We start from the raw sequence: 25,947 nt of genomic DNA on the forward strand, positions 1-25,947 counted from the left end.
CTCTTTGCCCTGCGACTCTGTGCGATCTGGGCAAATCAGAAACAGAAAGGAAGGATTTTTCTCATGCGTATGCTCTTTTCCCTACACCTTAGTGTGATCTCGAAAAATCAGAAACATTGAGAAAAATATTTAGTTTTTCGGCTAAAGCTAACTTTGAGCCGCAAGGTTCATTTTTTAAAAATATCTAGTTTTTTTGCTAAAGCTAACTTCGAGCCATAAGGTTCGTTTTCTTTGCATGTCCGTGTTGGGTTTTGTGTTTTGTGTTTTGTAGGGAAAAAGAGCTTTCTCAAGGCAAGCACGCAAACCAAGCCCCCCCTCTCTCTCTCTCTCTCTCTCAAATTTTTTGTATAGATCAATTGGTTCAAAGCTATTTTAAGAGAGTAGAGGTCTTGGGTTCAAGTCTCCATTTTTTGGGGGCGGATTTTTTCATTTCCGCACATTCGTGCACTTTTTCGGCAACTTCAACAATTTTTTTTTTTTTCAAAAAGCCATAACTTCTTCATCCGGAAGCCTTTTTCAGAGCCGTTTTTTTAAAAACTGCCTAATTTTTCGAGATATATCCATTGGAACACTTACTTTCAGCATCTTCAGCTTCAATTTTTTTTTAAAATGGAAAGTCCATGCCAAGTCATTCTTGACAGCACTAACTACTTCCAATGGATATCCTACATCGAAGATTTACTTAAAAGTAAAGGTCTCTACAGAATAGCCACAGACCAAGAGAAGAAACCAAAAGATGAAGACAAGGCTGCAAAATGGGAAAATAGACAAGATCAAGCACGTGGTTTGATAGGGATGTCTATTTCTCCTGATCTTAGATTCCATATTGCAGAACTTGAGACTCCTCATGAAGCATTGGAACAACTCACTAAAGTTTTTGGAATTAAAAATGAAATTAGAGCCCATCAACTTGAAAATGAGTTGCTTACATTGGATCCTAATAATTTTTCTTGCATTGAAGATTTCTTGTCCAAATTCAAGACCCTTAGATATCTCTTGGAAGGTGTTAAGGTTAAGAAAGAAGATAGTAACCTTATTTATTCCATCCTTACTAAGTTGGGACCAGCCTACTCTGTATTTGTTTCCACCTTCCATTCTACAAGGGAAGCTTTCATTTGTCAGGGAAAAGACTACAAGGCCCCTTCCTTTGACTCTTTTTGTGATTCTTTAATAAGAGAACAAGAAAAACTCTTACACCTTGGTCTTCTTAATCTTGGAAACTCTTCCAAGAAAGCGTTAGCCACCCAGCAGCAACCAAATTCAAAGAATCCTAAGAAGTCATTTCCTAAAAAGAATGGTCCTAAACCAAACAAGGGTCCTAAGCAAACTCAGCCTCAAAATGAAAGATCATTTCAGAAAAATGATAGGACCAATAAAAACAAATGGAAGAAGACTGATAGACATTGTAACTTTTGTAATTGAGATGGCCACTTAGAATCTAAATGCTTTAAGAAGATGGAAGCCTTGGAAGCTGCAATGAAGAAACATAACATCCATGTGGAGCATTCTTCAACTTCAACTTCAACTTCATCTTCAGGAATGGCACTTTCTGCATGTCGTTGTCAATCATCTCAGTCTGGTTATGCATTAAATGTATCTTCTTCTTCTCATTCTCATGAGTGGCTCATTGATTCTGGAGCCTCTTATCACATGGCCAAAAACCAAGCCATGTTTTCTTCTTTAAATGATTGTAACACCAAAAATATATATGTTGGTGATGATAGATCTCTTAATGTTGTAGGGACTGGAACTGTTCATCTAGACAATGGTCAGTTTAATGATGTATTATGTGTTCCAACCTTATCTTGCAACCTTCTATCTGTATATCAGATAACTCATTCAAGTGAAGGTAAAATTGTTGAATTTTCACCTCATGATGTTGTAATCAAGGATCTAAAAGATCCTAAATAGATTCTAGCTACTGGTCTTGCTGATGATTCCACAAGGTTGTATAAGTTTCACAACTTTGGGTCATCAAATCTTCCCTCAGTATTTGTTGCTCATAATGATGAAGTGAGCAAAATTTGGCATGAGCGATTTGGTCACTTAAACTATCGCTCCCTTCAGCATCTATGTAAAGAAAATATGGTGACAGGTCTTCCTATGGTATCTTGCAGAGATGGTGTTTGTTCCGGATGTGTACTCGGAAAACATCATCGGGATAATTTTGAAAAACGTGCCTCTTGGCACGCCTCAGCCCCTTTACAGCTTGTGCACAGTGATTTATGTGGTCCACTTCTTGTTGCTTCATTCTCTGGCTGCAAGTATTTCTTAACTTTCATTGATGATTTCTCCAGACGCACTTGGGTATACTTCTTAAAACTCAAGAGCGAAGTATTTAACACTTTTTTGGCCTTCAAAGCCTTTGTTGAAAAACAATCTGGACATCAAATTCTTAATCTAAGAACTGATAATGGTGGAGAATATGTTAAAAACACATTCATCAACTTTTGCACCGAAAATGGAATTCAAATGCAACATACTGTTCCATACACTCCACAACAAAATGGTGTAGCTAAAAGGAAAAATCGCACCTTAAAGGAAATGGCTAATTGTATGCTGCAATCTAAAGGACTCAGTCTTAGTTTTTGGGCCGAAGCCATTAATTGTGCAAATTATATAATAAATCGCACTCCTACTAAGGTTCTAAAGAATATCACTCCAGAAGAAGCTTGGAGTTCCATTAAACCAGATGTAAGTCACTTTCGTGTTTTTGGAAGTGAAGCATGGGCCCATATTCCAGATGAAAAGCATAAAGCTTTAGAACCTAAGAGTGAGAAATGTACTTTTGTTGGATATTTTTGAAGATGTAAAAGGTTATAGACTTATTCCATTTAAGTCCAAAAATGTTATCATTAGAAGAGATGTAAAATTTGATGAAAATAAATCGGCTTGCGAGCCTAGTCCGGCGGATGTGCCACCTCTTCCTATCTCTTCTACTTTTGAAAACATTTCTTCTTCAGATGATGAAAGTGAGGATGACAATCCTCCCCCACCTTCTCAGGATCCTCAACTTCCAATATGGGTCCGTACTACTCGGGATGCAGCAGGTGATCTTGCCGGTGATCCTACAGATCAGCGACATACACGTTCTCAGTTTGAAAGAGCCTCTTCTTTACTGGCTCAATCTCCAAAAAATCATGATCCTGACACTTTTGCAGAAGCTTCAGGCCATCCACATTGGGAAGCAGCTATGAATGAAGAATATCATTCATTGTTAACAAATGATACATGGGATCTTGTTCCTCTACCAAAGGGATGCAAACTTGTTAGATGTAAATGGGTTTACAGAACCAAGTATGACCAGATGGGAAAGTTGATAAACATAAAGCTCGTCTTGTTGCTAAGGGCTTTTCACAGGTTGAAGGCATTGACTACACTGAAACCTTCTCCCCTGTTGCCAAAATGAACTCTATCCGCCTTGTTCTTTCCCTTGCTGCCTCTTTAAAATGGGAAGTCCATCAGATGGATGTTAAATCTGCCTTCTTGCATGGGGACTTGCATGAAGAAATCTATATGGAACAACCCATTGGCTTCATCCAAACAGACTCCAGCCTTGTATGTCGACTTAAGAAATCTCTTTATGGTCTCAAGCAAGCTCCTCGGGCTTGGTATGCCAAAATGGATAGCTTTCTTTTAGAATCTGGCTTTTCTAGGTGTTATTCTGACAATACTGTCTACACCAAGAAAGTGGGCAGCTCTCTTATCATCCTTGTTCTTTATGTTGATGATCTTATTCTTACTGGTAGTGATCCCAACCTTATAAACCATGTGAAGTCCAGCCTTAAAAAGAAATTTGAAATGACAGACTTAGGACACTTACACTATTTTCTCGGTCTTCAAGTCTTGCAATCCAAGGAGGGTATTTCCCTTTCCCAGTCCAAGTATGCTTGTGATATTCTTCGTCATTTTCACATGGAAGACTGTAAGCCAGCCCCTTCTCCCTTTCAGTCTAGAGTCAAACTTTCAGTCTCTTGTACTTCTCCTGAAGTTGATGCTACCTTATACCGTCAACTTGTAGGAAAACTCTTGTATTTAACCCATACTCGTCCTGACCTTTCCATTGCTGTTGGCCTTGTTGCTCGTTTTATGCAAAACCCCCGTGAAAGTCATTGGAAAGCAGCTAAAAGAATACTTCGTTATGTTTGAGGTACAGTACAGTTTGGGATTCATTACAGTGCCAAAGAAGCTCCTCTATTAGTTGGTTTCACTGATTCTGATTGGGCTGGTGACCCTGATGATCGGAAGTCTACTGTCGGTTATGTCTTCACTCTTGGTTCAGGACCTATTACATGGGCTTGTAAGAAACAGGCTGCCATTTCTCTTTCGTCAGCAGAAGCAGAGTATCGTGGTGTCGTGGAAGCTAGTAAGGAAGCCTTGTGGCTTCGTCAGATCCTATCAGAGTTTGGCTTTGAGCAGCAGCATCCAACCACACTTTGGTGTTATAATCAAAGTGCCATTCAGCTATGCAAAGATCCAGTCCAGCATCAACGCAACAAACACATTGAACTACACATGCAGTTCATCAAAAAGCTCATTCATGACCATGTTCTTGAAGCGCAATATTGTTCAACAGATGATCAGGTTGCAGACATCTTCACAAAGGCTCTCACAGAGGCGAAGTTCACTAAACTTCGATATATGCTTGGAGTTCAGGAAGTTGTCACTAAGGGGGGATAGGCTCTAGTCTTCCTTCTCCTATTGTGTCATATTTGTAAATCCTTCAATCCTATCCCAAGTTGTTCTTAAGGGGGGATGTTAGGATATTCTGACACATAGGATATAGTTAAGTTCAACTTGGTCTAGTGTAGAGTTAGGTATAGAGTTAGGTAAAGTGTTTTTCTTTACCGTTGTACATTTTGTAACTTACAATCCGACAGTCACGATATGTAGTGATCCGACGGTTCACTCTCTCCTCGGTATTACCGACACTTGATCCGTGGCTTGACACCCGATTGGTCCATGAGTTCTATTTAAAGCGCATGGAGGGTCATTGTTCAGGTAATCCGTGCATGAGAGAAGCTTATGTAAATTTTCATTCTTTGATTAATAAACTGCCTATAGTAGCCACGTTGGCGCAGGCCGTGGACTGTTTCCCTCTTTGAGGGTTTTAACCATGTCAAAAATACTGGTGTATTGATCTGTGATCTGGTTGTGAGCGGTGTCCTTTTGGTGTTCTTTCTGAGGAACTTACCCTGTAAATTCCTACAGATAAGTCTTGCTCTCTTTGGTCTTCCTAAGATCTGGCATAGCTACCAAGACTCGGTAAATGGAAGAGAGAAACTGCCAGATTGGGAACGACTTTGGTTGGATCTAATGCAGGAGGAGATAAGGAGAAGCACCAGAGCTGGATCTTCATCAAAGCAAGATGGTGAATACAATCTAGCCTTAGCGAGTAAGGCGAGGAAAGGGAAAGGGAAGGCGTCCCATTCCAAATCCAGTTCTTCCCATAGAAGTTTGACAAATCGAAAGTGAGATGATTTCATTGTCATGAGGTGGGCCACCATGCTATGAATTTTCCACAGAATAAATCCAAGAAGGGATCCTCGAAGGGATCAGATGGTGAGGCACTGGCCTCACAGTTCGAATTGGATTTCTCTCTCATCGCATGCATGGTTTCATCCATGGTGGGATGTGTTTGGTACTGGGATAGTGGAGGCCCTTTCCACATGTCCGGTGACACGAATCTATGCAGTACCTTGGAGGAGAAGGATCTCCAGATGCGCATAGAGATGGGCAACGATGGAAAGTACTGTGTTTCAGGTGAAGGTATGGTTGTGTTTCAGAGGGAGCATGGATATCCTCTCACCTTGACTGATGTAAGGTATGTACCGAGTGTAAAGAAGAATCTTGTGTATGTCGCTATGCTAGAAGAAAAAGGCTATGACGTAGTCTTTAGTAAAGGAAAGGTATTCCTGAGGCATATCGGCACTAGACAAACCAAGAGGATTGGGATTCGAGTAAAGAATCTCTACAAGCTAGAGGTAGATGACTGTGCTGCATTGAGTTCCAAAGCAGAGTTGGTGCAGAGCCAAGATGTTGGCGAGCTATGGCATAGAAGATTGAGCCACTTACACCATGGGGCCTTGAAGATCATGTAGCAGATTTCTATTAGACGTCCCAAGGGAAAACTGGAGCATATGGATACATGCAAAGGTTGTACCTTGGGTAAGTATGTGAAATCTTTCTTTCAGGATCAAGACAGTAGAGCTGGATAAATCCTGGAACGAGTTCATACAGATGTGTGTGGACCATTCTCTACAGCCTCCACCACTAAACAAAGGTACTATGTTATTTTTATTGATGATTTTTCTTGTAGATGTTGGATCTACTTTATGCAGAAGAAGGATCATACCTTCTCAAGGTTTTGTGAGTTTAAAGCCTTGGCAGAGAAATAATCTGGAAAGAAAATAAGGGCCTTGCATAGTGACAATGGTGGAGAGTATGTCTCCCAACAGTGTAAGGACTTCTGTGCAGCAGAAGGAATTAAACGGGAGTTGATGGCACCCCATAACCCACAGCAGAATGGGGTGGCTGAAAGGAAGAACAGATCGATTGTGGGAGTAGCTCGAGCGATGTTGCATGACCAAAGCCTACCACTTCATTTGTGGGTTGAGGCATGCAATATAGCAGTATACTTGCAGAACAGAAGCCTGCACCGTACACTGGGGATGAAGACACCAATGGAAGCCTTTTCCGGGAAGTAACCAGATGTGAGTCACTTTAGGATCTTTGGATCATCGGTTTATTTCCATGTGACCAAAGATGCCCAGAAGAAGCTAGATCCAACAGCTGAGTTGGGTATAGTTGTGGGATACACTGATACACCCCACAACTATTGGGTGTTTCTTCCTACCATTCAGAGGACAGTGGTGCGCAGAGATCTGAAGTTCAACGAGCAGAAAGCCATGTGAGTGTCCCTTGAGAGGGAGCTCAAGTTGCATGTAGAGGAGGAAATTTTGATTCCAAAGGAGGAGGAGCCTCAGACTGATGCGGAGCAGCCGCATGCAAAGGATCCGGGAGTGGAGACATCCACTCATGCAGAGTCTTCCAGAGATGGGTGGAAACGCTCAAGGGAAGCCGATAGGTTGATGTTGGATGCACGAGAGAATGTGGGACAACCATCTTCTCAACGCAGACAGAGGAGGTCACCAGAGCGGTACACTGGTTACATGGCCCTGGTTGGGGAGTGTGTAGAGTCTGAACCTTCTTCATTCGAGGAAGCAGTGAAGCAACCAGTCTGGGTTGATGCTATGGTGGAGGATTACGACTCCATCATTTAGAACTGTGTTTAGGATGTTGTCCCAAGACCTTAGGACAAGTCAGTGGTGAGTTCTCAATGTCTTTACAAGGTAAAGTAGGCATCTGATGGCAGTGTTGAGAAACATAAGGCAAGGTTTGTTGCCCATGGTTTCTCACAAGTCAAGGGGATCGACTACGATGAGAATTTTGCTCCTGTAGCAAGGTACTCATTTATCAAATAGATGTTGGCACTATCAGCTCAGATGGGTTGGAAGATCCATCAGATGGATGTGAATAATGTGTTCCTCAATGGGAAGATTGAGGAAGAGGTGTACATTGAGCAGCAGGAAATTTTGAGACCTTCGATCATGAGTCGCATGTGTGCCGACTCAAGAGGGCTTTGTACAGGCTGAAGCAAGCACCTCATGCTTGGTACACCAGGATCAACAACTATTTCACCGGGTTGGGCTTCACCAAGAGTGTAGCAGATGTGAACCTTTACCACATCATAGTAGAAGGTAATCCATTAATCATTTTTTTATGTGGATGATCTGATTTTGACAAGTAATGATCAGTTGATCAAATCTTGCAAGGAGGACCTTGTAAGAGAGTTTGAGATGAAAGACATGGGTCTTATGCACTACTTTCTAGGCATGGAAGTGTGGCAGAAGGATGGGGAAGTGTTTGTGTCTCATGGAAAGTATGCCAATGAGATACTCAGGCGATTCGACATTGAGAAGTGCAAGCCCATGTAGACTCCTCTAGTTGGTAATTGGAGGAAGGAGGATTCTACTTCAGGTGAGGTAGTAGCTGCTACTGTTTATTGGCAACTTGTGGATTCATTGATGTATCTAGTGAACACACGACCAGATTTGTGCTTTGCGGTGAACCAGCTGAGTCAAGCTATGGTTTAGCTTACCAAGCTGTTTTGAAAAGCAGCGAAGCATGTGCTAAGATACCTCAGAGGCACATCCCAGGGTGGATTGTGGTACAGACAGAGAGAGGGAGTGAAGCTTTAGGGCTTCATAGATGCAAATTGGGCAGGGAGTCCATCAGACCGAAAGAGCACTTTTAGAGGAATCTTTAACCTTGGTTCAGTTGCATTTTCCTGGTACAACAGGAAACAGAGGTCAGTTGCACTTAGCTCAGCAGAGGTTGAATACATGGTTTCCAATCAGGAAGCATGCAAGGCCATTTAGATGCAGAAGATTCTAGTAGGATTATTTGGTCAAAGGATGGATCCAACTGTGATCTATTGCGATAATAAGAGTTGTATCAAACTCTCTGAGAATCCAGTATTTCATGACAGGTCCAAGCACATAGATATCCGGTATCATCATCTTCGAGGCTGTGTGGTGAAGAGGATCATGTTGTGTTGTATGTTTCGACCAAGGAATAGGATGCAGATATTTTGACTCAGGCATTATCAAAATGCAAGTTTGAGTTCCGCACAGACAGGATTGGGGTGAATGATAATCCCTTTCTTGTTGAGAGAGAGTGTTGAAAATAGCAACAATAAATGCTAAAAATAGAAGTGCTAAAAACAACACTACTATAAATAGCATTTTGGGATACATTCCAATTTTAGTTAGTCCCTAAACTAAAATTGAGAATTAAAATTCGAATTTGAACTTAGCAACTATTTGTAAAATAATTAATTAATGCATCTTGAGTTAATTAGTTGTAGAAAAACAAACATGAAGTCTATGTGAAGACATGCAATGGTTTCCCCTTTGATTGAGGAAGTTATCCCTTGATTAAGGAGATCAGGATGAGTTGTACTTTGAGTTGTAATTAGTTAGCTCAGTTAACTAAGTCAAGTCCAGTTAGATTAGTTCCAACAGTTTTTTGAACTGATTGTGAGTTCAGTTAGTTAATGCATGAATGCATGTAACTGCTGCACTTCAGATAATTGAATATTCTCTCATAAATAACTCATGCATGTCAATTCAGTCAGAGACCCAATTGAGATCAGATGATGGGACAATGTACTATTAGTTGTAGGAATATTTCATTGAGGATATCTCTTACATGCAGAAGGAATTCATTCCTTGGAGATTGCGCAGTTACTTCTGAGTTTTGATGAGTGTGTGATGTGGGAATTCGCACAGATGGCTTGGAGGATTGGAGGAAGGAATATGTTGTGTCTATTCAGTCTATGAGCTATATTGAGGGATTGTAATGAGAGCTGGATAGCTTGTGAGCTAAAGTTTTGTGTAATCCGAACATATTTCCACTTGTATGATAATACAAAGATCAGGGTTTTTAGTTGAGGATTTCCCTAAAGTATTATTCTGTTTTCATATGTGATTGATTTCTCATTCTCTGTTATATGTGTTCTATTTGATCTTGCTCAAAATCAATTAAGCTTCCACAAGTTTGTTTGTAGAAGTAGATCAAGTATTTTGCTTTAGTATAATTCATTATCAGGTGACCTACAGTGAGAAATTCTACAGTTACAGCTTCACCAAAAGTGAAGTAGATGCAAACCTCTATCATATTTTGGTAGAAGGTAGATTGTTGATTATTATCTTATATGTTGATTATTTTATTTTAATTGGTGATGAGCAGCTGATCAAAACTTGCAAGGCAGACCTTGCAATAGAGTTTAAAATGAAGGGCATGGGTCTCATGCACTACTTCCTCGAATTGGAAGTATGGCAAGGCAATGGGGAATATTTTGTCTCTCAGGGAAAGTATGCCAACAAAATAATTCAGAGGTTGTACATTATCTTGATATATGAAAATAAAAAGTATTGATGTCATTAAAATTGTATTATGTTGCTAATAAGAATTGTTATATTAAAATAGGAACCTGGAGCATTGTTTCTTAGCAGGAGAGAGCGTAGGTGCAAACATGGTTCAACAAGTACCCCTCTTTATTTCTAGTGTTGTGGACAGATTTGTAGTGTCATCTCACCCTGTAGATATGCCAAATCACTATTGGGGCGGGAGGAGGGCTTAGAAAAAATGAATCAATTCCATGTTATCCCTAGTTGCGGATCAAGTTTCGCTCACATAGATCTACATTCTCCTCCACTTTCAGATCCATTGATTTGAGCAGATATGATCAGAAAGAAGAAGTGTTTATGCATTAAAAAAATAGAAGATGTTTGAGATCTTCATCAAAACATTGAAGGGTAGATCTATTCTAATATGGGTCTCTGATATGGACTTAGTGGAAAATGTTAAATGTAAGATCCAATAGCTAGAAATAATCCCTATAGCCAACCAAAATATTACCTCAAGAAGGCAGATCCTTCAGAATCTGAGGACCCTCAAAGAATACAACATCAATATAGGGTCCACTCTATATTTGATGTCTAGACTACTTGGTGGTTCAAGACCTGGGCCTTTTGTCTCCTACGAAGAAGCTGTCAAAAGTACTGAAGATGAAAAGTCTACTACTCCTACACAGACACTACCCTGGCCTTTTATCATGGAAAGGATGGAGGAACAACCAAAGATCAAGATCCAAAATCTTCAAGTAGATAATATGTTTTCATATTTTCATGAAGAGGCAGTTATTTGTCATTTTAAATATTTATGGCACAAATTAGAGGATCTATACCAATGGATCTACAAAATTTGGACAATAGAATGTGATGTTTACTTATGATATGTTGAAAAATGCAGCAACAAATTTTCAATTTGATTTTGCCTTTTAAATTGAGAAAATTTGAATTTCCACATAAACAACCAACTTGGATGATGTTAACTTGAGTGACATGGCTTGTGTCACCAAATTTACTCAGTAAATTCGAGTTGAGGAGCTAGAGTTCAATTCAGCATGTGTGCCTACTAATTTGTAGCAATCAAGGTCAATTATTTCAGGCTGTTTTCAGTTAAACTAGTTCCAACTTTTGGAGGTACTAGTGAAAGGTCAATTAAGCAGTGGGACTTCAACCAAATTTAGTGATCATCTAGTAATTGATCAATCAACCCAAAATAGTTAGTGCATGCAAAGAATTTGAGTTACCCAATTGAAGTGGAGTTTCCAAGGCAATGTAACATTAGTTGTATACTAGTCTTGAGTGTACAGGTGTTTCATGTAGTTAGATGATTAGCCTAAGGATTTGTGCAATTCAATTTAAGGAATTTCCTAAATAGAGAGATATAATTCCTCAAGTAACAATGCAAGGAAATATGAGCTCAAGAAAAGGCTAAATTTGACTAAGTCTGGGTCAGAAGCCTTTAGTGAGCAGAGAGATAGGTTATGCACTTGCAGGGTGTGATCAACTGAGCAAAGAAATTGTAATACATCTCTATTCATTTGATTAATTCAAGCAAACATTGGGGTTTTTAGCAAATTTTTTTACCTAGACAAAAATACGTGTTTCATGTGTGTCACTTCTTTTTGCATGTTTGAGATTTTTATTCTAAATTGTGATGTAATGTTTGCAGAGCAGCAGAGTAGGTTTGTGTCTTATGATTTTAATTAAAACTTCAAGAGAAGTTGAAAATCTACATCATAATTTCTACATGGTATTGGAGTTGGATTCACATTAGAGAAGGAAATTCAAAGTTGTTTATCAGAGGTTTGAATTTGAAAATCAGTGTAGCAGGATTTCTTTAATGCTCATAACATGACCTTCAATGGAATAAGGCTAGATTATGTCATGTAAGGCTCCTCAAATTTTGTTTCATGGAAGGACCACATGGAGGTTATATTGGATGAAAATGGATTGCTTGAATATGTCAATACAAGTATTCCAAGACCACTAGCAGTTGATGTCTAGGACCTTGCACAGTGGAAGAAAGATGTAGCCAAGGCGAGGAGAATAATCTTGGAGGGAGTACGAGATCATATTTCTATAATCTCCACAGAAAAGAAACTTCATTTGCGATGTGGAAAGCAGTTACAGAATTGTTCGAGAATAATAGTGACCACAGGAAGTTGGCGTTCAAATATAAAATTTGAAGTCTCAAGATGCATAAGATGACACTATACCGCAGTATCTGAGCAGGTTCACGCAATGTCGTGATGAACTAGGTGAGGTCGGTGTCACTGTCCTTGAAGATGGCTCAGTAAGCCTAGCCCTTATTGTTGAAAATGGCAACAAAAGTGCTAAAAATAGCACTACTATAAATAGCAGTTTGGGTACCAGTGCCTGATTGAGCAACAGGGAATAAAAAGTGGAAGTGCTAAAAATATCATTCTATTTTTAGCAGTTGGGGATGGATTCCTATTTTTATTCAGTCCTTGGACTAAAATAGGAAGTAAAATTCGAATTTTTAGTAGTTTTGGATGGATTCCTATTTTTAGTTAGTCCCTGGACTAAAATAGGAAGTAAAATTCGAATCTGAACTTATAAGCTATTTGAAAATAAATTAATTAATTCACCATGAGTTAATTAGTTGTAAAAAATCAAACATGAAGTCTATGTGAGGACATGCAATAGTTTCTCTATTAATTGAGGAATTTATCCATCAATTAAAGAGATAAGGATAAGTTCTAATTTGAGTTGTAATTAGTTGGCTCAGTTAACTGAGTCAAGTCTAGTTAGATTTATTTAAATAGTTTGTTTAAATTAATGTGAGTTCAGTTAGTTAATGCATGCTTGCATATAACTGTTGCACTTCAGTTAACTAAATATTCTCTCATGAATAACTCATGCATGTTAGTTTAGACAGAGACCCAGTTGAGATTAGAGAAGGGACAGTGTACTATCAGTTGGATGAATATTTTTCCTATAAAGGAAGCTCATCCATGATGAGGATTTATCTCCTTCAGGACTATTGGAAATAATACTGAGAGGGGGGGTGTGAATCAGTATTAGAAAATCAATACGTAGGCTTCTACCTGTATAAGTCTACAACCTTCTCTCATTCTCCAGCTTTTCCTGGAAGTGAGCTACAACCCCCTTAGCTCTTGTATTAGCTGATGTACTAGTACGTAGGTGCTGACCTACAGAAGGCTACAACCTTCTCTTTTCTTCCAGGGACAACATTTCATAAATTTTCATATTGTATCCATAAATACAAAACAATCACTACATCAATACAATCATTAACTCTAAATCACCCAACAACTGAATCACTGAAACCCTATCATCAAAAGACAGAGCAGAGCCTAGAACTCTGCAACAATCACTAGAACCAACAACAACCTCAAACATCAAATCTCATAATGTATACGCTACTTGACTATGTCGAACCAACGTGTATACACCCTTTCACTAGAGAGAACCCGTGTACAAATCTGAAAAATAATTACTTATACCTTCGCTGCAACTTCCAACTTCAGATATACCCAGAACATAAGATATAAAGGATAAAACATTTGTCAGTATTCAAATCTATTCATGATCATACCATATGATGATAATACATTTTAGTCCCCATGAGCCTGGTCCATCAACCTTTATCAATTGCATAGGTGCCTCCTTGGTTCAGATCAAGCAAAGCATCACAAACCCATAACCAGCATACTAGATCTCATACTTCATCAGATATTCATCATTTGCACACTTGCCCATCTTGGCCTAATGATGTTCTCCTTATATAGGTTTAGGCCTCTCTCAATACCATGGTCCAAAACCATGTAGAACCAATACCTTGGACCCAATACCTGGGGTCAAAACTTCGGACCAAATACCATGGACCAAATACCACGGACCAAACCTTAGATTCCCAATGTGTATGCGCCTTTCCTTTTGTAAACATACGTGTGTACGTATACATGACTTGGTATATGGTGAACCCGCGTGTATACATATTCTTGTCACAGTGAACCTACGTATACCTCTCTGATCATTCTAGTTGTACTATGATCTAACATGTGAGTGAGTTGCCATTAAGGACAACACCTGTATCATACCTGTATCATAATGCCAACAAGGACTGTGTTGTTGGATCAGAGGTTAGTGAGTGTGTGAAGAGACCAATTCACACAAGTGGCTCCACTAGAACCCAAATTAAAATTGCGCAAATAAATAGGAGGCTTGGAGGGCAGACCAAAGGTTAGATAGAGGCCTTTGACTGTCTATGAGCAGCAGAGGTATTGTAAAGAGAGTAGGATAGCTTTTGAGCTGATTCTTTTTGTAATACTGGCTATATTTCCACTTGTATGATAATACAGAGTTGGTTTTTTAGGTTGAGGCTTTCCTCGGGTTATATCTTCTATGTTATGTGTGATTGATTCCTTCTTATCAGTTATATGTGTTCTTTTTGATGTTGCTCATGTTCAATTAAGCTTCAACTAAATTTTTTGTAGAAGTAGATCAAATGTTTTGCTTTAGTATTACTAGGTGATCTACAGGTGGGAATTTCTACATGGTATTGGAGCGAGGTTTTGTAGAAAAAGTTCTACATGGTATTGGAGCACAGGTGATCAAGGAAGAATAGTATACAAGAAGGGAGAAGTTGAAGTTTGTGATTATTGAATATAGAAATCGAGTTCTTATCATATCTCTATTTCACCTATGGAGTTCTATGGTTTGGGACTCGAATATGCCCTTGATGGCAGTTTGAATTATATAACCTAGAAGGATCGCATGGAAGCAGTACTAGAGGATAACGATCTAAAGGACTTCATTGATCAAGAAGTCCTCAAGCCAACTGGTGCTGCTAAATTGGTTGAATGGAAAAAATGTGTGGCTAGAGCAAGGAGAATCCTTCTGGAGGGAGTTGGATATCGCATAGTCTCAAGTCTCCATGGGAAGGAGACACCGTTTTCAATGTCGAAAAAATTGAAATATCTATATTAGAATAGTAGTGATAAGAGGAAGTTGGCACTAAAGACAAGCTTCGAAAGATCAAGTGTGAAAAGGGTGACACGATCTCTACGTATCTGAACAAGCTAACCACATGCAGGGATGAGCTTGGAAGTGTAGGGATTGCGACAACTGATGATGACATGGTGAGTCTTGCACTCCTCGGTCTTCCTAAGAGCTGGCATAGCTACCAGGACTCACTTAATGGAAGAGAGAAACTGCCAGATTGGGAACGACTTTGGTCAAATTTGATGTAGGAGGAGATAAGAATAAGGTTTCTCATTTCGAATCCAGTTCTTCCCATGGTGGGAAGAAGTTTGATAAATCGAAAGTGCGATGCTTTCGTTGTCATGAGGTGGGCCATTTTGCTACAAATTGTCCACCAAGGAAATCTAAGAAGGGATCCGTGGAAGGATCAAAAGGTGAGGCACTGGCATCACAGCTCGAGTTGGATTTCACACTGTTCGCATGCATGGTTTCATCCATGGTGGGAAGTGGTTGGTATCTTGACAATGGAGCTTCTTTCCACATGACCGACAGCAAGAGTTTTTTTAGTACTTTGGAGGATAAAGATCTCCAGATACTCATAGTGATGAGTAATGATGAAAAGTATAGTGTCTTAGGTGTAGGCATGGTTATTTTTCAGAGGGAGAATGGAGCTCGCCTTACCTTGACCGATGTCAAGTATGTACCAGGACTGAAGAGAAACTTGGTGTCGATCACGATGCTGGAAGACAGAGGCTATGATGTAGTCTTCAGTAAGGGAAAAGTTTTCCTTAGACACATCATCACTAGACAGGTCAAGCAGATTGGTTCACGGGTCAAGAACCTATATGCTCTTGAGGTTCAAGATGCATACAAAGCCTTGAGCAGCAAGGCAAATGATGGAGACTTGGTGGTTGAGAGGGAGAGTACATTACCTCTCAACATGCAACGCCAAAAAAAGTCTCAAACGATTGTGGAGGATCCACAAATTGGTGAAGCAGCTTCAGGAGGTTGTGGAGCAACCACAACTGGAGAAGCCAAGACGATATTGAGCAGAGGCATCCACTCATGTAGAGACCTCTAGTAGGTGGGAATTTTGAGCCAAGTGGGTAGAGGGATCACATCCATACCTCCAGGTCGGAAGTGGGGCGATGTGACGTGATATTCCTAAGAAGGCTAGAATAGGGGCAGGATCCTTGAGGTACCCAACCTCTTTGATTCGACTTTGCTACGGAAGCCCCGACAAGGAGTAGCAAGACTGGCTGAGTGGGTAGAGACAGATGCGGATGGAGCGGGAGAGAGATCTATAGTGTAGGAATCCCAAGACTATGTAGAGCTAGCAAGCTGCAACAATGTGAGAGGGCAGATGTCATAGAGAGGTGTGCAATAGTGCGAGATGCATGGAGTGTTGCAACAGCTCGGAGGTCAGAGAGGGAGCACTTGTCAGCAGCAGGTAGAGCTTCAACATCAGAGTATGTTTCTAGCCCAATAGAGGTCAATTGGGAGTTTTTTTTGTTTCTAGATTTGCTAGAGTAACCACACTTGGTAGAAGTGTTGCATGCAGAACATTCCAAAGGTACAGGATCGGGTTTGAGTTGAAGCCTTTCTTATTGAGAGGGAGTGTTGAAAATGGCAACAAGAAATGCTAAAAGTAGCACTGCTATAAATAGCAGTTTGGATACCAGTGTTGGATTGAGCAACAGGGAATGAAAAATGGAAGTGCTAAAAATAACATTCTATTTTTAGAAGTTCGGGATGGATTCCTATTTTTAGTCAGTCCCTGGACTAAAATAGGAAGTAAAATTCGAATTTGAACTTAACATATATTTGAAAACAAATTAATTAATTCACCATGAGTTAATTAGTTGCGAAAAATCAAACATGAAGTCTATGTGAGGACATGCAATAATTTCTCTATTAATTGAGGAATTTATCCATCAGTTAAAGAGATAAGGATGATTTGTAATTTGAGTTGTAATTAGTTGGCTCAATTAACTGAGTCAAGTCCAGTGAGATTGATTTAAATAGTTTTTTTAAATTAATGTGAGTTCAATTAGTTAATGCATGCTTGCATATAACTACTGCACTTCAGATAACTAAATATTTTCTCATGAATAACCCATGCATGTTAGTTCGGACAGAGACCCAGTTGAGGTCAAAGAAGGGACAGTGTAATATCAGTTGGATGAATATTTTTCGTATAACGCAAGCTCATCCATGATGAGGATTTATCTCCTTTAGGACTACGGAGTTGGATCAGAGGTTAGCGAGTGTGTGAAGAGGCCAATTCACACAAGTGGCTACACTGGACCCCAATCAAAATTGCACAAATAAATAGGAGGCTTGAAGGGAAAACCAGAGGTTAGATAGAGGCTTTTGACTGTCTATGAGTAGTAGAGGGTTGCAGAGAGAGCAGGATAGCTTTTGAGCTTATTCTTTATATAACACTAGCTATATTTCCACTTGTATGATAATACAGAGTTGGCGTTTTAGGCTGAGGCCTTCCCCGGTTTATATATTCTGTGTTATGTGTGATTTATTCCTTCTTATCAGTTATATGTGTTCCTATTGATGTTGCTCATGTTCAATTAAGCTTCCACTAAATTGTTTGTAGAAGTAGATCAAGTGTTTTTCTTTAGTATATTGGATTACCAGGTGATCTACAGGTGGGAATTTCTACACTTATGGGCCTTCCCAAGAGCTGGCATAGCTATCAAGATTTGGTGAACAAGAGGGGGAAACTAAAAAATTGCATTGGATGGAAATGTAAATAAGAGAAAAGGGAAGAAATCCCAATCCATACCAAAATCCAGTCAAGGGGGCAAGTAGAAATATTTTTCCAAAATTAAATGCTTCCATTGTCATGAATTTGGGCACTAAGACACAAAGTGTCCACACAAGAAGGCAAGCAAGAAGACCTCAAGAGTAGTAGCAAGTGAAGCCTGGGATTCACAGTTCGAGCTTGAGTTTACCCTCATTTCATGCATGGTCGACACAATGATGGGGAGCGTGTGGTACTTTGACTCAGGCGCATCGCTCCACATGATAGGGTGTAGATAATGTTTTAGTGACCTGGAGGAGAAATATTTACAGATGCACATCAAGATGGGGGATGACGGAAGGTATAATGCAACTGAGATTGGTACAATCACCTTTTAGAGGGATGCAGGCTCCCCCCTTAGGCTCAAGGATGTCATGTTCATTATATGCCTAAATAAAAATCGCATCTATGTTGCAATTTTGGAAGACCATGGCTATGATGTGATATTCAGCAAAAGAAAGGAATTCCTGAGACACATAGCCATGGGATAGATGAAGAAGATTGAGGTTTGTGTGAAGAACATGTACAAGCTAGATGTGGAGGATTGTGTTGCATTAAGCATAAAGGCGGAGAAGGTGTAGAGCCGCGAAGTCAGTGAACTTTGGCATAGAATACTTAGCCATTTGCATCATGGTGGTTTGAAAATCATGCAGTACTTAACCACAGGCTTCCCTAAAGGAGCACTTAAGCAATAGGATGTATACAAAGGATATACTTTTGGGAAGTACACAAAATCCACATTCCATGATCGGGACAACAAAGCACATGCAGTGTTGTAAAGGATCCACTCTAATGTCTATGATCCTTTCTTGACAGCCTCCACTGCTAGGCACAAATATTTTTTCATTTTTATCAATGACTTCTCACAGAAGTGTTGGATCTTCTCCATTCGAATGAAAGATGAGGCATTCTCCAAGTTCATAGAATTCAAGGTACTTGTTGAGAAAGAAACCAGCAAGAAGGTGAAGGCTCAAATGAATGATAATGGAGGTGAGTATGTGTCGAATGAATTTAAAACTTTTCGTACAAAAGAAGGCATTCAACGAGATTTTTCAACACCCCATAACCCACAACAAAATGGGGTGGCTGAAAGAAAGAACTGTAGCATTGTGGGAGCAACGAGTGAGATGTTGCATAGGCGTACCTCTACATTTGTGGGTTGATGCATGCAACACAAAAGTCTATTTGCATAACTGGAGTCCTCATCGGATTCGAGGAATGATTACACCGAAGGAGGCTTTCTCGAGGAGAAATTTAAATGTCACACTTCAGAATTTTTGGAGCCTCTAATTACTGCCATTTCTCCAAAGAATTAAGGAAGAATCTAGAGCTAACAATAGAATTGGGGGTATTTATGGGTTACACATAAACTCCCCACAACTACAATGTGTACATGCCATCCCTCAGAATGATAGTTGTAAAAAGAGATGTAAAATTTGATTAGGATAAATCGATGTGGTGTTGTCTTGAGAGGGAGCTCCAAATCCCACTAGAAGGAGCTTTTAGCTCCAAAGGAGGAGCCTCAGGAAGTTGTGGAGAAACCACAAATTGAGGAGGAGAGAGTGGAGACAACCACTCAAGCAGAACCATCCAAAGAAGGCAGGAAAAGGACCAGGGAAGCTAAGAGACTTGTGCAGAATGCGAGGGAGAATGTGGGTGCTTCTTCAAATCAGCGTAGACAGAGAAAGTCACCAGGTCGGTACACTAGCTACATGGATCTAATGTCTGATATTGTAGAGACTAAGCCATCCTCTTTTGAGGAAGTAGTAGAGAAAATTGTATGGGTTGATGCAATGGTGGAGGAGTACAAATCCATTGTAAAAGACAGTGTTTGGGAAGTGGTCCCAAGACCATAAGATAAATCAGTTGTGGTTTCAAGATGGATCTTCAAGGTAAAGCATGCAGCAGATGGAAGCATAGAAAAGTAAAAGGCCATATTTGTGGCCAACGGGTACTCTCAACTTGAGGGGATTGAGTATGAGGAGGTCATATTTCCTATATCAAGGTACCCATCCATTAAATCACTTATTGCTCTGGCTACACAGATGGGGTGGTAGATCCACCTAATGGATGTAAAAACAACATTCCTCAATGGAGTTATTGAGGAGGTGTTGGCTTGACGGGGCCTGACCCAGGTTCAGTGTTAGTTAGCTAAACAAATCCCTGCACTACTGGCTCTTTCAGCATCAGCCCATGAAGCGCGGACTGAAGTCTCACCCGAAGAAATATAGGGGGATGCTTGAACCAAGTTTCCGCATCCTTGAGATGGTTGTGATGTCAGTTTATTCCAACTATACCTGCCTTCGTTTAGGTCACTTATCCCTCTACTATACCCTTCAGTATCTTCGTGAAACGTTACAATCGGTTTCGCGCAGCCCTAATCAGGGGTTGAAGTCCTTTCGCGCTGCTAGAGCAGCGATCTACACTGTCTCTCAAATGAGGCTAAGTATCTTACTTACCTTATTAATAGATCTTAGTTAGCTTTGCAAAAACAAATGTTCTTACGTGTGTTCACTTAACCAATACAATTATACACATTCGCACATCATATAAGCATTAGAAGTGAAATTCATACCCAATATAACAGATGCATAAATAGGAAATAAAGACACAGAAATGATAGAATACTTCTCTTTATTAATACTTCCAGATAATTACAGACTCGACTCGCCCTGTCTCTCAAATGAGGCTAAGTATCTTACTTACCTTATTAATAGATCTTAGTTAGCTTTGCAAAAACAAATGTTCTTACGTGTGTTCACTTAACCAATACAATTATACACATTCGCACATCATATAAGCATTAGAAGTGAAATTCATACCCAATATAACAGATGCATAAATAGGAAATAAAGACACAGAAATGATAGAATACTTCTCTTTATTAATACTTCCAGATAATTACAGACTCGACTCGCCCTGTGCACTCAGCTGCAAGGGTCTGCGCACTCAGCTGCGAACTTCTAGGCCTCTGCACACTCAGCTGTAGAGCCCCTACCTATGCTACGACCCAAAACTTAGACTTGTACTTCAGAGCTATCTCTCCTCCAAGATATCTTCATTGATTCCTTTATTCGATTATGGCTTTTATTACTTAGAGCTTCGCTCTATTTATACAATCCCATGGTCCACGGACCATGGGTAGGTCTTCTATAGCCGATATTACATTTTCAAAATAAGGGCGGACAACCTTATGACTCTTTAACAGCTACGCACTCTGTGCCCACAAAATGCGGAGTCTTTACATTTGTATTACAAAATTGGACCAAAATATGGGCCCTTAGCCCCAAAACCGCCCTTTGGGGATCCCACACCCAACAGGCCCCCAACACAAACACTATGACTCACCCTCAAGTCACTCTACAGGTGCGGAGATCTTAGCACAAAGACTCCCAACTCTATTTGAATCGCTGCAACTTCGGCAATGCACTAAGCAGCCGCCTGTTGGGCTTCCTCCATGTGTTTTTCGTTGATCGTTGTTGTTGAACTGCTGCCCTGAATCCTTTGTTGAGTTTCTTGCAATTGCACGAGCTTTTCTTCAATGGAGGTTGTAATTGTATAAGTCTCATCGATCCATGGTTATAGGCGCACTTTTAAGATTGCTTCTTTGTGCCAAGTGGCATCCACTTGTTCCTTGAGCGCCTTTTCCTGCTGCATCCATGCAAGCCTTTGTGTAAGGGAAACCGTTTGTGCGGTCCCTTTTACCTCGTCATATATATGTTGTAGCTCGTGCGCCTTTGTTTCCAGGCGCTCTATATTTGGGTCCTCCTGCAAGGTGGTTATGACTTCGAACGATTGTTCGAAGAGCTGCATGCAGTCTGCCACTGCACTCTCAACTGTCGCCATTGTTGTTATGACCACAGTGGTAGGTTGTTCTCTAACCTCTGACGGAGTTGAAGGCTGAGCCCTCAACTACAACTCTATGATCTACAGGTTCAGCTCTAGTTGAACCCTGGCCATTTTTGCTCTTATGTCGCGCACCCCTGTGGCTAACTTACGGAAGCGAGCCTCCACAATTTCTTCTGCTTGAATGTCCAACTCCAAGACCATCTGGAAGGCTTCCTTTATGACCTACATTATCTGTTTGTTCTGTTTCACTACCTTTTTTTGCTACAGGCTCAACTGCTCAATGTTGATGTGCTGCTCACTCATGACTTGTAGAGCGCAACTTTCCCTGGCTTGAAATTCTGCGGCGACTCCATCCTGTAAGAGGTAGAGTGTCTCCCAAGGGAGTGTAGTCATGTTCAAGCCTACACCTTTCAAAATACTCACCATGGGTCCCTCGGCCTCCCGCTTTGTAATAAGTGCCCCATCTTGTAGCACTATCGTGTTGGTCACCCTTGTGTGCAACATCTCCTCGATAGTTGAAGTGCCAATCGTGAGGTTGGTGGAAACTGTGTTAGCTTATGGAGTGAGAACCTGCAACTCCTACAAATCTGTTCGAAGAGCCCCCAATACTAGTTGTTGTTGTTCTTTAAATTGTCGGAGGGCCTCCGTGGTGACATCCCTCACCGTTTCGCTGATATCATGCAAATCCCCCTCAGTGAGGGTGATTGGGTCGAACGATGTCTTCGATGCCTTTGTTTTCTTTCGCAACACTGTCTGCTCTCGTGGCCACGGATGCTTGAGCTAGGTTGACATCGTCTACGGGTTCGTGCCACCTTGTTTTGTGTCTGTCTCTGATTCGGGTGAAGGTGACTTTTGTCCTTCGCGCTCTTCTCCTATTTTCTGTTGTTCCGCCAACTTCGCAGCATCGCACGTTGCCTGGTCCTTAGCCCCTACTTCCTCTTTTCTACGATTTTCCGCCAGATACACCATTCAAAGCTTTGTCTCTTTCTTCTTGCGCTACATGGCGAACTTTTTCGTTTCCATCGCAGAGCCAGTTGAAGCGCGCCACTCCAGTGGCCAAGACTCAAGGACTGCGAATATCACATCGGCGGTCACCAGGTATGGTAAATCATGCCACGTCTTTGTAGGTTCCTTTTGCACCCTAATGAAGACATGGTGGAAATCCGATTTGAACTCTGCAAAGCTCTAAAAACTGTTGTATACTGTGGGCGACAACTGTGTCTTGTGATTGATCCCCATCCAAATATTCATCTCCATTAGCACCCAGAAGATCTTACTTTTCTGATACGATGTGCATCCTTGGTCGCCCACAACGAAGTGTACTTCGCTGCCTCTGGAAGGTTTGGTGCGACCAAAGGGAATTGGCTATCTTTGGGTAGCTCCCATGCCACCAATAATATCGACAACCGGAGCCACATATAATGAAATGTGTTTCCCTGCTCCTGTGCCTCATGACAGTTCGCAAGGAACCCGCTGCATAGATAGTTCACCTAGTTGAACTGGACTCCTTCTGTGCATTGGGCTACTAGTACAACCACTAGCACGGGCACCTAATTCGTTCAACACTTCCGCATCACCTTCCTTTCTAATATTTGTGTCATGACATTGATTGCAGGGTTGTTAATGCTGGAGATGGCGTACCCTCACTTCTTCTTCTCCAGCTTGAACTTCTTCATTGCTTCCGCGAGGGCCAACTTGCCAACTTTTCCCTCTAAAATGTTTGTTGGATCCTCTCCTGGTCCATGATGGGGATGGGCTCCTCCAACCACAAGCACCCATCATGCACCAAGCGGAGCAGTTGCCTAATAACGAAGATGGTCACTAGGGCATAGTGGTAATGTGGCACCTAGAGTAGGTTAAGAAACCCGGCTTTCTCTACACCTCTGAGCCATTTGTATAGCTCCAATTCAATCATTCTAGTCGTCACGTCCATGTTCTGGCGCATTATCTTCTCAGTCGCTAAATGCAGGAACTTTTCGTGGTCTGTGAGGTCCCAATATTCAAATTTCAATACGGGAACCCGCCCCAAGTGTGGTCCCTAAAAAATAATAGTGTTTGGGAGTAGCATAGTTTGCAGAGAGCTCTTGCTCTCATATATATCCTTCGGCACCTTGGCTTTACCCTTGCACGGAGGAATATATTCAGGTAACCGTGTAATAGGGTCCACACCCTAAGTTTCAACTTCCATCTCTACATCCTCCTCATCCACAAGGATTTCTTCAAATTCCTCCTCTTCTTCGGCCTCCAGGTTAATGGCCTTCCCCTTTCCTGTAAGGTGAGTTTGGTCCTCTGTGGATTTCTAGGCAAGATGCACACTAGGATCATATCTTCCTTATCCTTCTTAGGTCTCGGTGTTTAGGGTGGTTTATGGACCTCAACTATCACTCTGGCACTCTCCGGGGCTTCTACTTCCGCAATTTCCTACGTGGCTTCCTCGACTGTCGACATTAGTCTAGTTAGAAGGTCCTGCGTCTCCTTTGGAAATGTTTCAAACAATGAACTTGCTATCAAAGCCTCAAAGTTTGAAAGGTCCATATACACTTGATAGCGCGACAACTCAGTTCTAAAAATGCCAAGTGTTTTTCACTAGAAAACCACTTGTAATTTATAGGGCCTTTTGAATTTGAATTCGACCGTTCCCCCCACATTCGACCCATTAACTCTAGATTGGCAGTAGATTTCCAACAATATAATCCATAAAGTTTGCCTTAAATGCATGTCTCCCACTCCATTTGGCTTGAAACCAACCATCAAATCATGAATAATGACTTTAACGATCACTTTTCGGCAGACCTGCGCACCATCACAACTGTCTTCGTGCTGTCACAGACCCTGTGACACTTCACTACTGCGCACATTCCAGACTTCGCGCAACTCCCGGGCAATGTAGTTTATAGTCCCACGCCTCCTTTCATCTTCTTGGAGCACTAAGACTGTGCTTCTATCCGTTAACCAGATGACCAGGCCACCTGTGTATGGCTTCAAACCACTGCCATTCTCTTTTCCTGGGAAGGGATCTCCATTTAACTTAACCAACTAGACCGCACCTCTGTCAGTTATCTCCTTAATAATATGTGGCCCTAACCAATGCATCCTGAACTTTCCGAGAAATTTATCAAACTTACTATCATATAACAAAACCAAATCATTTACCTAGAATGTGCGCAGCTTGATGTGTCGATCGTGCCATGCCTTTTCACGCTACTTTTGGACTTGCTGGTGAAATCCAGCCAAAATCTCTCTTCTTCCAGCTCATCCAACTGTGCGAGCCTCTCTTCTAGGGCTTCGCGATCCATCATACCTATGAATTCTGCTATGCGTAGACTAGGCACGATGTATTCCATATGCAATACGACTTCCACTCCATAGACAAGCCTAAAAGGTGTCTGTCTCGTCATCTTCTTGCATGTTGTCTGATAAGCCCATAACACTGCAGGTATGTGTAGGTCCCAATCACTTCACTGAGCATTGCATACCTTGGTCAGCACGTTTTCAAGCACTTTGTTGAACACCTCCACTGTCCCGTTAGCCTGTGGGTAATAAGGTGTTCTCTTTTGATGATACACCTGAAATTCCTCTGTTAGTGCACTGATCGTATCATTTAGAAAGTGCGCACCACGATTGCTCATCAAAATCTTGGGCATCCAAATCGCGTCAGTACATGTTCAAATAGAAACTTTGTAGCCGTCACACCTATGCAGTCCTTCACCTGCTGTGCTTCTGCCCAACAAGTCAAATACTCTGTCACAGTGAGAATATGCCTCACGCCTATCTTTCCTTGAGGTTCAATAGGTCCTACAAAATCTATTGCCCACTTTTCAAAAGGTTGCAACATCATTTGTGGATTCAAAGGCATTTCATCCCTCTATGATGGCCTGCCTATTCTTTGACATACATCACATGCCTTGCAATATGATCTTGAATCCTGATGAAGGGTTAGCCACCACAACCCTACACGTAGAATCTTTTCCGCGGTTTCTCTTCCTGAATAATTTCCTCCCGCAGCACCCCCATAAGCATCCACGAGGATGCTACTTCGTTCAAACTCAGGCACATACCTTCGTAGTACTTCATCATTCCCCATCTTGTATAAATGCCTAGCAATGACAAAGAAATCTACTGTGCACACCACTAATTCCTTATTTTGCTGGATAGAGTATCCTTCTGGCACATTTCTAGTTGTTATGAAGTGTATTATATCCTCGAAATGTCCATCCGCAATGCGCACAACAAAGAACTACACGTTAGGTAATCCTTCCTCCAAACTAGTAGGTTCCTCCCCTGTCTCAATTCACAATAGGTAGTCTGGTCCCGTGTTTAATCATCCAAGCTTCA

This window comes from Pinus tabuliformis, chromosome Q, assembly GCF_031772625.1.
Source record: "Pinus tabuliformis cultivar Carrire ecotype Pingquan chromosome Q, CPIR1, whole genome shotgun sequence".
In the NCBI taxonomy this organism is placed as follows: Eukaryota; Viridiplantae; Streptophyta; class Pinopsida; order Pinales; family Pinaceae; genus Pinus; species Pinus tabuliformis.